The following is a 15,807-nucleotide window of genomic DNA, read 5'->3' on the forward strand; positions in this document are numbered from 1 at the left end:
TTTAATTTAAGCAAATCTTTACATCTCTGAAGGAGGAAAGATCCAAGTATATCATCAAATGATAGGATCATAAATCTATAGCTAGAAGGCATTTTAAGGACCATGTCCAATAATCTTCTTCTTTGAGGAAACTGAGGCCCAGGGAGGATACATGACTTGTCCATGGTTAAGCAGGTAGTGTGTGATAGAGGTAAGGGTTGAACCTAGGTCATCTGACTCCAAATGTAATGCTTGAATGAGATCGCATCTGTAAAACTCTCAGTACAGTGCCAGGCACATAACAGACCCTTAATACATGCTTGCACCCTTTGTTCTCCTTCCCTGGCCCATCTCCAGTTGTCCAGATTGATATCTGGCTCCTGGACTCCAGGATGGCTCCAGAGGAGAAAGTGAGGCTGGTGAGCCTCACTTTGAACACAGCCCTCCCTCATTAAATCCAATTGACTTGCAGGTCATGGCATCATCTTGCTGATCACATTGTCTTCTTTGAGAACAAAGAACAAACCACATACAATCTTTTTACTACCATATCCCATTTCCTTACCTTCCACCTACCCTAAATTCTCATCCTGGAACTCAAGCTCTTTTGACTCTCTCCATTCTTCAAAACTACTCATTATTTTTAAAAATTACAATAGTTTCTATGTAAAATGAATTAGCTATTTAAATCCCATCGTTATGCTCTGCATCAAAAAAATATTGCATGTCTAATATATGGAGGAGAATCCACCTTTGACAATACCAGCTAATAATCAGGAAGAAGATGCTAGAATTCTGTTTTCCACACATAAACTCCTTTCGTATAAACTCCTTTCATATAAACTTTCATATTTATAAATAAACATATAACATATCGCATAAAAGATTTATGACAAGTTCTAAACTTGTATCCTCAAACATATCACTGTCAAATAAAGAATATATTAGTACTCAGAATGAACACTTTAAATATAAAAATAATTGCCCACTAAGCTATGCATAAGCATATATAGGCAGCATATATACATATATATATATAAACATACAGACATATATGTGTATGTGTGTGTGTATACATATATATATATGTATAATTTTTGTGTGTGTATTTTCTTGTCCACCTCAGAGGTGACGGTTCAGAAGACTGTCAGAAAATTTGCCTCATAGCCTCCTGTTTGCCCCAGAAATCTGAAGGCAGTCACTGGGGACTGAAATCCCTCAGAGTTTTTATTCTCTTGTCATGTCTAGTTTTTTAAACACCTTTTGAGGATGTATGACAGCAACGGTAGAAAACAGCTAACTGGTAGCTTTCATGTGAGTCTGAGTGTCAGATTACATAAGTAGGCTGGATTGAGGTATATCTCCCATAGCACAGTAAAAGCTAAATATTTCAACTCTTCCCAATTTTTTGTTGTTCAGTTGTTTTTCAGTTGTGTCCAATTCTCTGTGACCCCATTTGGGATCTATTAGAGTTTTCTCCAGCTTATTTTATAGACAAGGAAACTGAAGGCAAACAGGATTAAGTGACTTGCCCAGGGTCACACAGCTAGTAAGTGTCTGAGACTAGGTTTGAACTAAAGAAGATGAATTGTCCCAACTCCAGACCCCGTATTCTATCTGTCTAGTTTCCCTTTCTCAATTTAAAGAGTTCAGTTATTAATAATACTTTCTAATCTGCTTTTGTGCATATACATACATATATATGCATATGCTTATATAAATATATATATGTATACATACACACACGGGATGATTTCTGGAATAAATTAAGTTTCTTTAATAACCACAAGTGCTTTGATATTTGACCTTTGTCCTGTTATAAAGTACACAATGTATTTAGCCTATTGGTTACAGGACTCTTCTGTAATATATAGAGGTTCAAAACATCCTCTATATTAGAACAGTTAAAACTATCATGCATACACCTTGCCCAGCTTAGATGTATTTGAATAGACCACTCAGGATAAGTTTGCCAGTCCCATTAAGGATGCCCAACATTCCTTGGTTTAGCTTTACTGCCTAGGGAAACTACCTCAGGATTATTGCTCTGTTAAATTCTGACAACAACAACATGCATATACAATGCATTATGGTTTGTAAAACTGTTTCCTTTAAAGATCTCTGTGAGGGAATACCTCAAATATGAATTATCCCCATTTTATAGAGGAGGAAACTGAGTCCCAGAGAAGTATATAGTGCCAACTTAGAAGTGTCAGGGTCAAGGCTTAAGCTCAGGTCTTTGGGCACTAAGTCCAGTGTCTTTTACCATTACACACTGCAGGGGATCTGTCTGCCAGTAGAACCTCTTCTTTGGTATTTGCTATAGTCCATCCCTAAGCATGGATGAGAATGACAGATAAAATGTTTCTTCTTCCATCATTAATATATCCAGGCAAGTCTGAGAACTTTTAGGCAAGTGATTGATTGGGACACTTAGAAGTTTTTTTGAGGCAGCAGGTAGTACTGGGCCTAGAGTCAGGAAGACTTTCAAATGTGATCTTAGACATTTAGTATCTGTCATCCTTGGGCAAGTCACTTAACCCCTATTTGCTTCAGCTTCTTCAACAGTAAAATGAGGAAAATAATAGCACCTACCTCCCAGGGTTGTTGTAAGGATCAAATGAGATCATGTTTGTAGAAGCATCAAGTGGAGTACTGGCACATTGTGGGCACTGTATAAATGCTTATTTCCTTCCATTCTCTCCTCCTTTTCTGATTAAGACAGCTCAGTGTAGGGGAGATAACAGTGTTGTCCCTAGAGTCAGGAAGTCTTGAGTTCAGATCTTGCCTGAGACACTTCCTAGCAGATGAGCTTTCAATACACCTTTGCATATTCAGAGTTGTCTGATTCAGATATTCCTGCTTTGTTGTGTAGTGACTCATCTTGGCTTGATCTCAGTCTTATGATGGAGAAAACCAAGATTCCTTCCTTCACAATATGCTTCCCCATCCTTACTACCAGTTCTGACTAAATTATTTTTTCCTGACCATCAACTGTTCCAATCTAGTCTGGATTTGGGAGGGTAGTAAGAGAGTAGTAGGAACAGAAAAGGAAGAAAGAGGAAGAGACAGGGGAAATGAACAGGGAATGGTAGGAAGGGTTACTTAGAATAATTTTCATATACTTACAATTGGGGTGGCAGAATTCCTATTTTCTTCCTCCTCCTCCTCTTCCCTTTCTCCTCCTTTTCTTTCTCTTTCTCCTTCTCCTCCTCCTTCTAATACAACTGCTACTACATTTGTAAGAGGGTAGTGGTGAGGATAATACTTCACAAACCTTAGAAGGTTATACACATGTGTATTGTTATCAAAAGCTTCCAAAAAATCGGAAGCACCATTCCCCTTGATTCAGTCCCCTCTGATCGCTTACTTTAAGGTCCAGGATTAGTAAATAAAGAGAGATTGGAATTTTCCATGTTCATTTCTGAAAAGGAATTCCAGTTCCTATTTTGAGACACAGGGTGATGCAGCTTTATGTATATAGTCAAGCAGTTAACATGCATTTTTTAAGGACTTCCTATATACCAGCTTCTATGCTAAGTTATGGGATTACAACACACAAATGAGCCAGTATTTGCTCTTAAGAAGTTGATATTTTGTCAGAGGAAACCACATCTAAGTAGATATAAATATATTGTACATGTACATACTTACATGTATATATGCATACCAACACACAAAGTAATGCAAGACAGTAAGGTAATTTGAGAAGTGGAGAGGGGCTAAAAGTTGGGATGTTATGAAGATCTCATATAGAAAAGTACCTTGACAGAATAAGCAGAACAATGAATTTGGAGTCAGTAAGTTCCAAATTCATATTCTTGTTAACTGTGGCTGGCAAGTCCCTTAATCACTTTCAACCTCAGTTTCCTCTTCTGTAAAGTGGGGATAATAATAGGACTGCTCTCCCTGGATCGTCTTGAAGATAAAATGAGTTTATATATTTATTGTTGTTGAGTCATTTCAGTTGCGTCCTACTCATATCCCCATTTAGGATTTTCTTGGCAAAGTTACTGGAGTGGTTTGCCATAGATTATTTTACAGATGAAGAAACTGAGGCAAACAGGGTTAAGTGACTTGCCTAGGGTCACGCAGTTAGAAAATGTCAGGCTGGATTTGAACTCAGGTCTTCCTGACTCCAGGCTCAGTGCTCTGTCTACTGTTCTAAAGTTAGCCCAAGGTGCCCCCTAAAACTCTATTTAAATGTTATCAACTATTATGCAGGCTAGGAACCTTGAGATAAGCTTTGAAAGAAGCTAGGGTTTCTATGGGTCACGTTAAGACCTGACTTGATTAGTTTTTAAAATTCTGAGTCCCAAAGAGTGACCTAAGTCTTTGGCCAAGGGTCAAGGTTGAGAGAGGTGGATGGATGCTGTAGAGGCAATGAGCTGAGTAGTTTTGGAATGAAAATATTTCTCTGTCTGAATCCTGCTGCTTTCATTTGTGTATGTCTACTTATAGAATTTGCAATGACAGCCTTCCTGGAAGGCAGTTGCAGAGATCAGAATATGACTTCACTTAATAGACTGTTTCTATCACAAGGTGTCACAATGGTGATTTTCTTTTGCTTATGAAACTTGAAATGGCACTAAATTTAAATAAAATTTGCAAACGGAATGTGGAAAAGCTGATTTGGAAACTTGGAACAACAGCAAAGCTTATTTGTTCAGAACTTCTTATATATCTTCAGATTTAAGAATGAAACATAAATGAAATTATATTGAAGCATGCGTCCTTGGTAGATACACATCAAGATTTGGATAACACATGGCTAAAAAATCATGGAAACAATTTTGAAAATTGCAATGAGTATCCTCTTATCTTTTGTGTGACCTTGGGGCTGCTACTTGCCTAACCTGTACCTCAAATTGCCTATTTGTAAAATGGAAAAAATCCTTTTAGAGAAGCATGAGAACAAAGAGGTTCAGAGAGAGGGAAACCTGGGTTCAAATTGTATCTTGGAAACTCAGACACCTGACCATGTGTAGGTCACTTGAGCTCTCTTAGTCTAAGGCAGCTTTTTGAGATTATCTTCTAAATTATAAGCTTGAAATGTAATTTTCCATGGTGGAAGGTCCTACAGTGATTCAATCATAGATCTGTGATGTAGGCATAGATGTAGTATAGGAATGTACTTCAGTTTGGAGGACAAACATTACATAAATCCAAGGAATTATTATAAGACCACTCTAGAGCAATGTATTTGGTGCTTGTGAACTTGAAATCAATGGGATAAAAAAAGGTTAGTTGACTTAAGATTGAGATGGGGTCAATATTTGGCTCCAGATCTCGAGTTTGTTGTTTTCTTGGAATTCATTCCATTCTGGGTTCATGTAGTCTGAAATCCATCAGATACTTAACTCAAAAGGTCAATGATGAACAGATGATCATTTTTGTGATATTTGAAACTCTGGATTCTCCCTTCATCCTATAAGGGTAGATAACAAGGTTAACATACCTGCAAAGGCAAAACAGTGATTTTGCAACCTGTGTCAAAGGCAGTAGAGTTTATAGAGAGGAAAAGTTTTGAATTCCCTCATTCAAGAGTAGGGCCAAGGCAATTCTAAGGCAAGGCTCAAGGTTCCACATGAGAGCTGTATTATTTATTGAATTTCTTATCTAAAAATCCACATGGACTTCTCCTTTTCTTTTGCTGCTCCTGAAATATGTAGCAAAGTTTACTACTTGCTTCTTTTTGGATAAATCTTTGAAATGATAGCTGATTACTTTTGAATAGTCTCTCTCTCTTTTGGCAAAAGGTGATTGCCAGCTAGCATCTGCAACAGGAAAGAGCAGTTAGTAAATTGGGAATTATTCTGTCTCCATTGTAAATAAGAATACTAATTATTTATTTCTCTCGCTAAGATACTGTACCTTGATTATAGGATATTGGTGGTCATTAATAAGTGAAATTATTTTTTATCTTTCAAAAGAATGCTTGAATCTCATTTGCTTGAATTTCATACTAAAGATCCAGTGTCCTTATTCTAGGAGAAACTATTCCCTCCATGCTTGGATTGGATCTCAGATTTAGAGCAACAAGAACCCTTAGAGATAATTTAATTCACCTCAATACTTTTGCATATCAGGAAACTGAGGGTCAGAGATAAAGAACTGATCTGTTCAAGAGCAGATAACTCCTTCAAGGCACAGCTAGGACTAGACCATAGGTGTGTTCAGACTTTGTTCTGCTACAAGCGCACTTATGAAGTAGGTTTAGGTTTTCATATACCATTGCTTTATTCAGACTGTGCAGAATATTTTCAAGATAATCCTGTCACCTATTATTTTGTCTTACATTTATCTAGATTAAAGTTAAATTGTCTTATTTGACAGTGACATTTTATTATCTCTTAATTATAAGAAGGGCATGGTGGCGCAAATAATCTAAAACTGCAGATTATCCAGACATCTCTTTCAATGATAACGGATAACTTTATTAGTACATAATAATACAGAGCTTTAAAGTTTGCAAAGTACTTTACAAATGTACTCTCATCCAATCTTCACAACAATCCAGGAAGACAGCTATTGTTATTATTGTCCTTGTTTTAAAATTGAGAAAACAAGTCAGGCAAAGGTTGAATGCACAATTAATCAGTGACTGGGAAACCACATCCTTCTTAACCACTCAGGTTTGCAGCTTCCAACTAAGCTTCTAGCCCTCGTGTTTCCTCAATCCACTCATCTACTCAGTTGGCAAGTATTGTTAATAGGGAAAGAAGCCACAGCAACAGGAATTATAACTAACACTTATATAGATCTAAGTGCTAAATATTTATTTAAATGCCTAGTGTGTGCTAAGAACTTTACAAATATTATTTCACTTGATCTTCACAACAAGTAGGAGGTTGGTGGTATTGGGATTCCCATTATGTAGCTGATGAAACAGAGGTAAGCAGAGGTTAACTGTCTTATTCAGGGTCACAAGTACCTGAAGTTGGATTTGAATTCAGGTTTTCTTGTCTTTCAATCTATGTCTATCCTGCAACCTATCTGCCTAGCTTCTAATGAGAACTCAGTAATTTGTTCTGATTCTTATCTTTTTATAATTGGTAGGGTTGGTGTTTAGTATGTGAGAAGAGTCCATCAGAGCTAATATGAACTTAGAACTATAGAATATTTTAAAAGAACCCTGTGTGTGTTCATCCTTCATTGACAAAGAAGACCATGCCATTAGAGAAATAATGACATGACTTGCACTTGATTTTGTTTTGAGTGAGGGAGGGCTGTGCAGGTCACCAGCCTCACTTCTCCTCCAGAGCCATCTGAACCCAGTGACCAGATATTCATCAGGATGACTGGAGATGACCCAGGATGAGGCAATTGGAGTTGTGACTTGCCCAAGGTCACATAGCTAGCAAGTGTCAAGTGTCTGAGGTGAGATTTGAACTCAGGTCCTCCTGACTCCTGTACTGGTACTCCATCCACTGCACCACCTGGCTGCCCCACAAAGAACTCTGTAATACAGGGTGCTAATAAATATCATTCAGGTTGGATTGGTGGGCCCACTGAAACCATAGTTAAGTAAACTTGATTTAAAAAAAATAAAAAGAACTTTTTTAAGCATATAATGTGCAAAAAAGCCTTGAAAAAGACTTTCTATAAGATCCAGCTGAATGAATAAAAGCATGTTTATTAAGTGCTTTCTATGTGCAAAACACGGTGCTTATCACTAGGGATGCAAATAGGAAAGCAAGACAACCTCTGCGCTCAAGGAGCTCGCATTCTAATGGGAAAGACAGTGTCTACTGGGGGCTTCAAGTGCAAGTCAATGAAAAGACTCAGTAGTCCTTAGGATATAATGACAAAGCAGACTGTGATACATCTTCTTCAATATCATTTCTACTGATTAGACCTCAGCTATTTCTGATATTGGACCATTTCAAAATGCCAAGGACTTTGGTGAGGAGAGCTTTCCTTTCTGGATCTTTAGTAGCTATGGCAGCTGAGAAGCTGTTTTTCAGCACCTGGAGAGGTAGTTGACGAGTCACATGTCCCATGGGTTACATCCCTGGATGTTGTCTTTGGGCTGGTAGCTTGTTTGTCTTGCTATTCTCAGAGCTCTTGGGCTTACCTGTCCATTGATGGTAGTTGACTGGTGTTTGTTGACGATGGGGATTCTGAGTCCCTTTTTCACAAGTATTGCTCAGTGATGACTATGGGTGATTAAGAAGGATGGGGTCTGGAAGGCACTGCAATTAGTGGGGCTTTTGGACTCTGGATCTTGGCCTGTTTCCTTTGGAGTCTGAGAGGAGGTGATGTTTGAGGTGGTAAATCCTTCTGAAATCTACATACAACCTTGAGTAAATAACTTCATTTGTTAGGATTCAACATGTTCATTTCCAAATTGATGGGTTTGTTCTAAATGATCTCTTGTCTTTTTTTTTCTTTTTTAGCACTTCCTAACATTCTCTAGGTACCCAAGTAAACTTCAACTTATGTTCTATCCATGTTACATCAAATGCCAAATACTAACATCTGGAACAGTATATACACATGTATATTAATATATATGTATATGTGTGTATATATGTGCCTATTATATCTGACGTTGAAGTTAATTCTATAATATCTGTCCCTGACTTTTGATGGTTGAATGCCCACATACATGTCTGCATTTAATTTCAAATACACAAACCATTAATTAAGTACTTGTTATGGGCAAAATAAGAGTCCGCATAGAACTGCGGAGAGTTCTTGACTTGGAATCAAGAAGATCTGGGTTGAAATTCTTCCTCTTAATTTAGTAGCTGTATGGCTCTGATCAAGTTACATGACCTCTTTGTGTCTAGGGCAACTATCCTGAACTTACTTGTTGATTCATCGATAGGTCTGCAGTTGGTGTAGGGAGTTCTTACATCAGGCTTCCCACACCCTTACAATCATTGGTCTGTCATGGATTCAGGTATGTGCAGATTACTATGTGCCAGAAGCTAGGAAAGATATAAAAACAACTAAGACAGAGTCTATGTCCTCATGTACCTTATATTCTACTAGGGGGACATGAGATACAAACAAATAAACAAAATATAAAAAAATTAAATGCAAATGAAGGCATAAACAGAATGCTAAATGAAGTTTGAGGAAGCAAGCATCATTTTCCATTTATAGGGGTGATGGGAGACCAGGTAAATCTTTACAATGGAGGGAGCATCATGTTATTCCTTGAATGACAGGTTAGAATTTAAAAGTTCACCACAAAGCAGATAGTAACAAGTGCGTGCTAGAGAGTTGTCTGCCCTCGTGCTTCAAACTCTTTGTGCCACCTCCTCAGAGGACAGCTGCTACTATTGGGTCCTAGGGGGAATCTTAAGGGGCTGCATTCTAAACACTGTTGCTCAAAAGCCTCCACTGGTGTGCCTGCCCTCAGCAGTAAGCTAGCAGTCACAATTAACTCGTAGCATTTAACTAAACAACAGTAAAGAGAGCTATAAAACTTCCCCCCACCCCAAACCAAACAAACCTGGAGTGGATTCTTTGATAGATATTGTAATGCCTATGGGGAGAGTGAGGATAATCTTAGATTATAATGGTAATAAATCACACTTACATGGAACACATGTGCCAATGCAAAGCACAACTCTGGAAGTGCATGACGTACAAGGGCTTTTCCCCTTCCTGCAGTCTCTTTTTCATCAATTTCTTGAAATATAGGGCTAGTTATTTTGAGTCCATTACTGGCTCTCTTCTCAGTGGCTAAGGGTCATGCTTTCTGAAACTATTTCCACCATCAGGTAACTGTTTCTCTATATCCATGTCTGATTGTAGTATATGTCTCTGCTCCCACAACTGGACCTCAGAATGACTCCAGTTGCTGAAGAAGTATCAAAGAAAATTATCATTTCAAAAAAATAAAGAACCAACTTTACCGTCATGAAAAGTCTAGTGCAAAAAAATGGGCTTTCACTCTTTTTTTCCTATTGTATGTGCAACTGATTGGTCCTAGGGGATAGAATAACAGCCAAAGGTATTTTAACAGTGATGTTCCAAGAAGAAATCTCAGGGTACAACTAAACTATGCCCCTTCTCAGACAATATCTCTTGGGATCATTAAGAAGATAACAACAATTCTTCGAATTACTAAACCTTACTGAATAAACAATTTTGCTTCAAAAAGGGAAAGAGATTTTAATGATGACAAGTGGGTGGATTTTGAGGAAAAGTTCTAGTTCAGCAAAATGTGTAAATCCTTTAAAAACAATTTCTAAGCATTGGGGCTTTAATTTTTTTAACAATAACTTTAAATATGCAAGACATAAAGTAGAGAAGAGATAGGAGAGGAGAAGGAAATGAGAGATGCAGGAGGGGAGAAAGAGAGAGAAGAGACAGGACAGAGGAAAAGGAAGAAAAGATGAAAGGAGGGAGGAAGGGAACAAGGCAGGGAGAGAGAGAGAGAGAATCTAAGCCTTTCCATTATATTTTTAGCCTTGACAGGTCAGGAGACAACATATTACATTGGACTTTGGGGTCTAAGGAGCTGGAATCAAATCCTTCCTCTAATGTTTATGTTATCTAATGCTTAATTTGTAGCTGTATGACCTTAGGCAAGTCATTTTATTGCCTTGATGTCAATTTCCTTATTTGTGAGATGTTTGAATTAGATGGATGGACTTTTGGGGTCCTTTTGAGCTCTATATGATTTTTCTGTAATTAATTTTCTTTTATTAGACTTTCCTTTGATTACTTCTCAGTAGTTCCAGAGGATTGGAGGCCATACTGTACCTTCTCTATTCCAAATTTTACATCAGGTGAAAAGAATCTGAGAGTGTTGTCCATGAGGAATAAGCTGATTTTAGATTATGGAGATCCAATAATGCTTACTGTCCACTTTTCTAAGCTTTACTGTCTTTGTGTGAAGTGGGGGTAAGGAAAGAGGTTATGTCCTCATTCCAAGATGGTAGAAGGTAACCAGAGGTTAACTCATCATTTCCATGTTGCCAAGGATAGTTAAACAAGGAATCTTTTAACAGGTGAGAAGAAAGTGGAATTATAATTCTTTGCTATGTTAATCTGAAGCTGTTTTCCATTTGGTGAAAGTCATTGCTGATGGAAAAGGCCTTTTTTTTTAGAAGAGAGGATGCTAACAAATCAAGGCTTTTGCTTTGTTCTAACACAACTTTGTTTTCACAACTTTGTGGACCTTATTTAAACTCTCCACCCTCCCTTACAATATATTTTAGAGCACACACTCCGTAATTCTTGCTTCATGATCTATTATCACTTCCCTTCCCCATCACTGAGGCCATTGTAAACAAGAGGGCCATTAAAGAAGACAGCTGGACAGTGAATAAGGGCTGCCAAGAAGGCATTGAATTCTGGATAGAAGGAAAGAAGAGAAAAAAAGGAAGGAAAGTACTCTGAGTGTTCCTGTTGAGAAATAAAATAGTTTTATGTTGTTCCCAGTGGTTTTCCAAGTATGTTTACTTCAGTGCATAGCATCATTCTATTAATCTAAAACGTATTCCTGGGATAGTCTTTAATCTACTCGTTTAACCGTAAGGAGTTCCACAATCTTTTATGATATTCAGAAGCAATGTTGTTTTTATTTACTGAAGAGACTTCAAGCTACTTAGTCAGGCATTCAAGGCTACTACAGCGTAGCAATGCTGTATCTTACAGCGTAGCCAAACCTGCCTTTCTGTTTCTCATACATCATACTTCATCTGCATGTGCCTTTGCAAAACAGTTCATGTGCCACCTGCTACATGAAGCCTTTCCTGATACCTCTGACTACCTGTGCCCCCTACCAATAATTTATCTAGTATTTATTCTATCCATCCATCCATCCATCCATCCATCCATCCATCCATCCATCCATCCATCCATCCATCCATCCATCCATCTATCTATCTATCTATCTATCTATCTATCTATCTATCTATCTATCTATCTATCTATCTATCTATCTATCTATCTATCTATCTATCTATCTATCTGACATATGTCCTGTGTCCATGAACTCTCTCTCCCCTGATAGAATCAACATTCCCACTTGGACTTTGTCTTTATATCTGCACTCCATGGCACATAGGGTAGGGACTAGATCTGTGATTTCACTGATGTAGTTAACTCCCATATAAGGAAACGACCTCTTCCAGTGCAGGTTGGCACCCTGTCTACAATTTATAGTCTTAGAACATTTGCCCAGGTTAACAGCTCGTGGGTGTGATCTTTGAGAAGAATGAGCTCCCTTTACATTTTGCCTGTTGTCTAAATAATTGCCTAAATACTAGCTGATGAATTCCAGTCTTATCTCATATTATCTCTGCATACAATAGGAGTGTAATACAAGTTTACAGTAAGAGTCCTTTGGAGTTTTTTAATTTGATTTTTGTGTCAAAATATTTCTCTTTCCTTCCAAAATCGCATCTCTACAAGGATCTCCTTGATCTCCTTATCTATCTATCTATCTATCTATCTATCTATCTATCTATCTATCTATCTATCTATCTATCTATCTATCTATCCATCCACCTATCTACCTACCTCCTTAACTATCTATCTTTTTACTTTTTACATTAAATGATCTCCAAAGTTCCTTTCAATGCTAAGGTCCTCTGTCTTAAATCTGCCTCCCTACCCTAAGCACTTATCTGCTCTGCCTTCTGTTTTCCTCAGGAATTCAGAGATACTAGTTATCCTTAGCAAAAAGAAAAAGATGATGGATTGAATACAGACAACTTTGTACATTCATGAAAGTAGATTTTGCTTCTTTCCCCTCCCCCAAGTAAAGAAAAGTAGAAAAAACAAAGAGGAAAGGAAAGGGAAAAAAGGAGTGGAAAGAGAGGGAAGATGGATAGAGAGGATGCTAGAGGGAAGAAAAAAGAAAAAGAGAGAGAAAAAAGTGAAAAAAGGAAAAGTGAGAGAGGAAAGAGAGATTTCTTTTAAAAATAAGCATGACCTTTTCTTCTGCCATCCATTTGTTTGCCACACATACCTAAGGCGATAATGAAAAGTATTATTAAAAGAGATTATAATGTACTGAATATTGGTGTTGGTACTAACGAAATATTGATTAAGCATCAGCAGCCTGCTAGGCAGAGTATTTAAAGACGTTCGCAAACAAAATGAGATTCCAAAAGAGGCCTAGGGTTTTAAGTCAAACTTTATTACTTAAAAAGCAACTTCTTGACTTTTAACTAAAGCCTAATTTTAAATATGGCTTCCTAGGGAAAGACTATATATACATAATTCAGGCTATTGCTTGCAAACTGATTGTTTTAATTACCTTTAAAATCTAAATTGTCTTAGAAAATTCCAAATAGACTCCATTTGGAGTCCCAAAGGGAGAAGGTAGTATGCCTTTCAAAGTCCCATTGCTGAAGCGAAGTACATTGGTCATGGGATTGATCCTTTTCCTAATCCTTTTTGTCTGTAATAGGCTCCAGGATGGGGAATGCCAGGTTCAGGGAAGGAGTCATCTTCTGTAGCTGAAACTCTGGTTTTTGCTATGGTTCTGGAGCTTGCTGTTCTTGGGAAGTAAGGAAGTAAGACTGGAGATAGTACACTCTGTCCCCTAGCACAGTGGCTTTCTGCTTCAAATCTGAAGTGAAGAAGAAGATCTGGAACCTGTTTTGTTCAGGAGATTTACAGTTGTGTGCACACACACATACATGTACACACAGAGAAAAGTTAAATATAATATATGTAATACATATATATATATAAAATCAGAATTTATTAACTTGATGTTTATGCTGCATAAGATTTCATTTCTATTTGTTGTCTCTCCTGGTAGAGTACATACTCCATGCCTGGAGGAATTGCCTTTTTTTTTTATACTTTTTATCCCTAGTGCCCGGTGATTGTCACATAATAGGGCAATTAAAACTTATTGATGGATCATGTCTTGCTAAACTAGCAAATATAAAAATATGAGCCAGCAAAATGATTGTTCTTGAATAAAGGTGATATTTTTCTTCTTGTAGGGGAGAATTCTGGGTATATTTGAATATCGAGCCATACAAATCTTTAATTGATAGAACCCCAGGCACCGTCGAGTGAGAGATTTTGAGGCAGGAGGGCCCAAATCCCTTAAATTATACTACTCAGTCTCCTTTTTTTCTACATGTAAAGCCAGCTCCAGGAGGGGATAACGTTTAGTCCTTCCTTCCCTACAATTTCCTTTCTAGGTTAAGACAAATTAATCCAAGCTAGATAGCTCTTCAGGCTCAAACATAGAGTTTGGTTATAAGTTCCAGGAATGTGTATGCCATTGTTGTCTAGGGAACAGTGTAAAGAGTATTGAATTTAGAGTCAGAGACTTAGTTTTGAATCTCAGCTCTGCCACTTACCACTTGAAAACCCATGGACAAATCATTTAGCTTCTCTAGACCTTAGTTTCTTCATCTGTAAAATGGGGTTGGATTAGATAAATCTAAAATCTTATTATCCTACTGGGAAGGGAGGTTCAGTTCTTTATAATCCCAAGGATTATTCAGATTGATGGGTCTTTAGGACTCAGGAAGACTTTGTACTCCACCCAGACCTGTAGAGAACCTGTGGCCTCCAGGCTACACATGACTTTCTAGGTCCTCAAGTGAGGCCCTTGGACTAAATCCAAATTTCACAGAACAAATCCCCTTAATAGAAAGATTTATTCTGTAAAACTTGAACTCAGTCAAAAGGCTGCACCCAAGGACCTAGAAGGCCACATGTGACCTCGAGGCTACAAGTTCCCCACTTCTGACCTAGGCCATTCTCCAACTCCTCCCTGTCCCTTTGATCCCACAGATGTTTGGTTGGGGTTTATAAGAATACTGTAAATAATCAATGTGAGATCATTTATGCCTAACTATGATACAATAATTATGTCTGTCATTAAATACATATGAGTATAGTAAATTTTTGTTTGATTATAATATCTGACTGCTTATGTATACTTGGTTGTATGTAGTATATGTTCAAGATAATTTTACTGATGGACAAGTTCATTGGGCTACGCTTCTAAAATCTACGTATCATAATCTGGTCAATATATATTTGTTATCCTCATAGTTTCTCCTGTGTGAATTTCTAGACTAACTTGCCTAAAATTGTAACGTACAGAAAAGATTAACATAAACCCTGTGCAATACTGACATGTAAGTTTATGAAACATCCCAAATTTTTCATGTTACTACTGTAAGGAATAGAGGCAGCCCAGGGTTAATAAGCAATGCAATGGCAAAGCTGAGACCAGCACTCTTCTGAATGCTCATAAATTCTGAATTTTTGTTGAGTTGTTTTTCAGTCATACCTGACTCTTCATGATCCAATTTGGAGTTTTCTTGGCAGAGATACTAGAGTGGTTTTCCTTCTCCAGTTCATTTTACAGATGAAAAAAACTGAGGCAAGTAGGGTTGTGACTTGCCCAGGGTAACATAGCTAAGTAAGTGTCTGAGGACAGATTGGAGTTCAAAAGAGGAGTCTTCCTGACTCCAGGCCAGGCACTCTACTATGCCACCTAAGTACCTAAAGTCTGAATTAGTTATCCCTAAATTAGTGAGTTTTTATTTTCCCCAAATACTTGACCTAACCATGTTGAACAGTCTATTTTCCTTTATCTAAAATCAAATGAAGTAGAATAATGCTTCTATTAAGGGTAGAATTCAGGAGGATTAACATAAAACCTATTGTGCTCATCCTTCCTTTCTGAAGAAGACCATGCCATTAGAGAAATGATGACATAACTTGCACGTGACTTTGTTTTGAGTGAGGGAGGGCTGTGCAGGTCACCAGCCTCACTTCTCCTCCAGAGCCATCTGAATCCAGTGATCAGATATTCATCAGGATGACTGGAGATGACCCAGGATGGACTGAGAGACCTTGGGCCCTTTAGGCCAA

The 15,807-nt window shown here is 37.7% G+C and overlaps 1 protein-coding gene and 1 non-coding gene across 2 annotated transcripts in view; both read left to right on the forward strand.

Moving 5' to 3' along the window:
* Window positions 1-15,807, forward strand: part of LOC140533284 (metabotropic glutamate receptor 8-like) — a 430,744-nt gene that overhangs the window by 236,012 nt on the left and 178,925 nt on the right. The window lies entirely within an intron of this gene.
* LOC140497902 (U6 spliceosomal RNA) lies at window positions 14,991-15,093 on the forward strand. Its single transcript, XR_011964908.1, has one exon. It is a non-coding gene; the product is annotated as a U6 spliceosomal RNA (small nuclear RNA).

This window comes from Notamacropus eugenii, chromosome 3, assembly GCF_028372415.1.
Source record: "Notamacropus eugenii isolate mMacEug1 chromosome 3, mMacEug1.pri_v2, whole genome shotgun sequence".
In the NCBI taxonomy this organism is placed as follows: Eukaryota; Metazoa; Chordata; class Mammalia; order Diprotodontia; family Macropodidae; genus Notamacropus; species Notamacropus eugenii.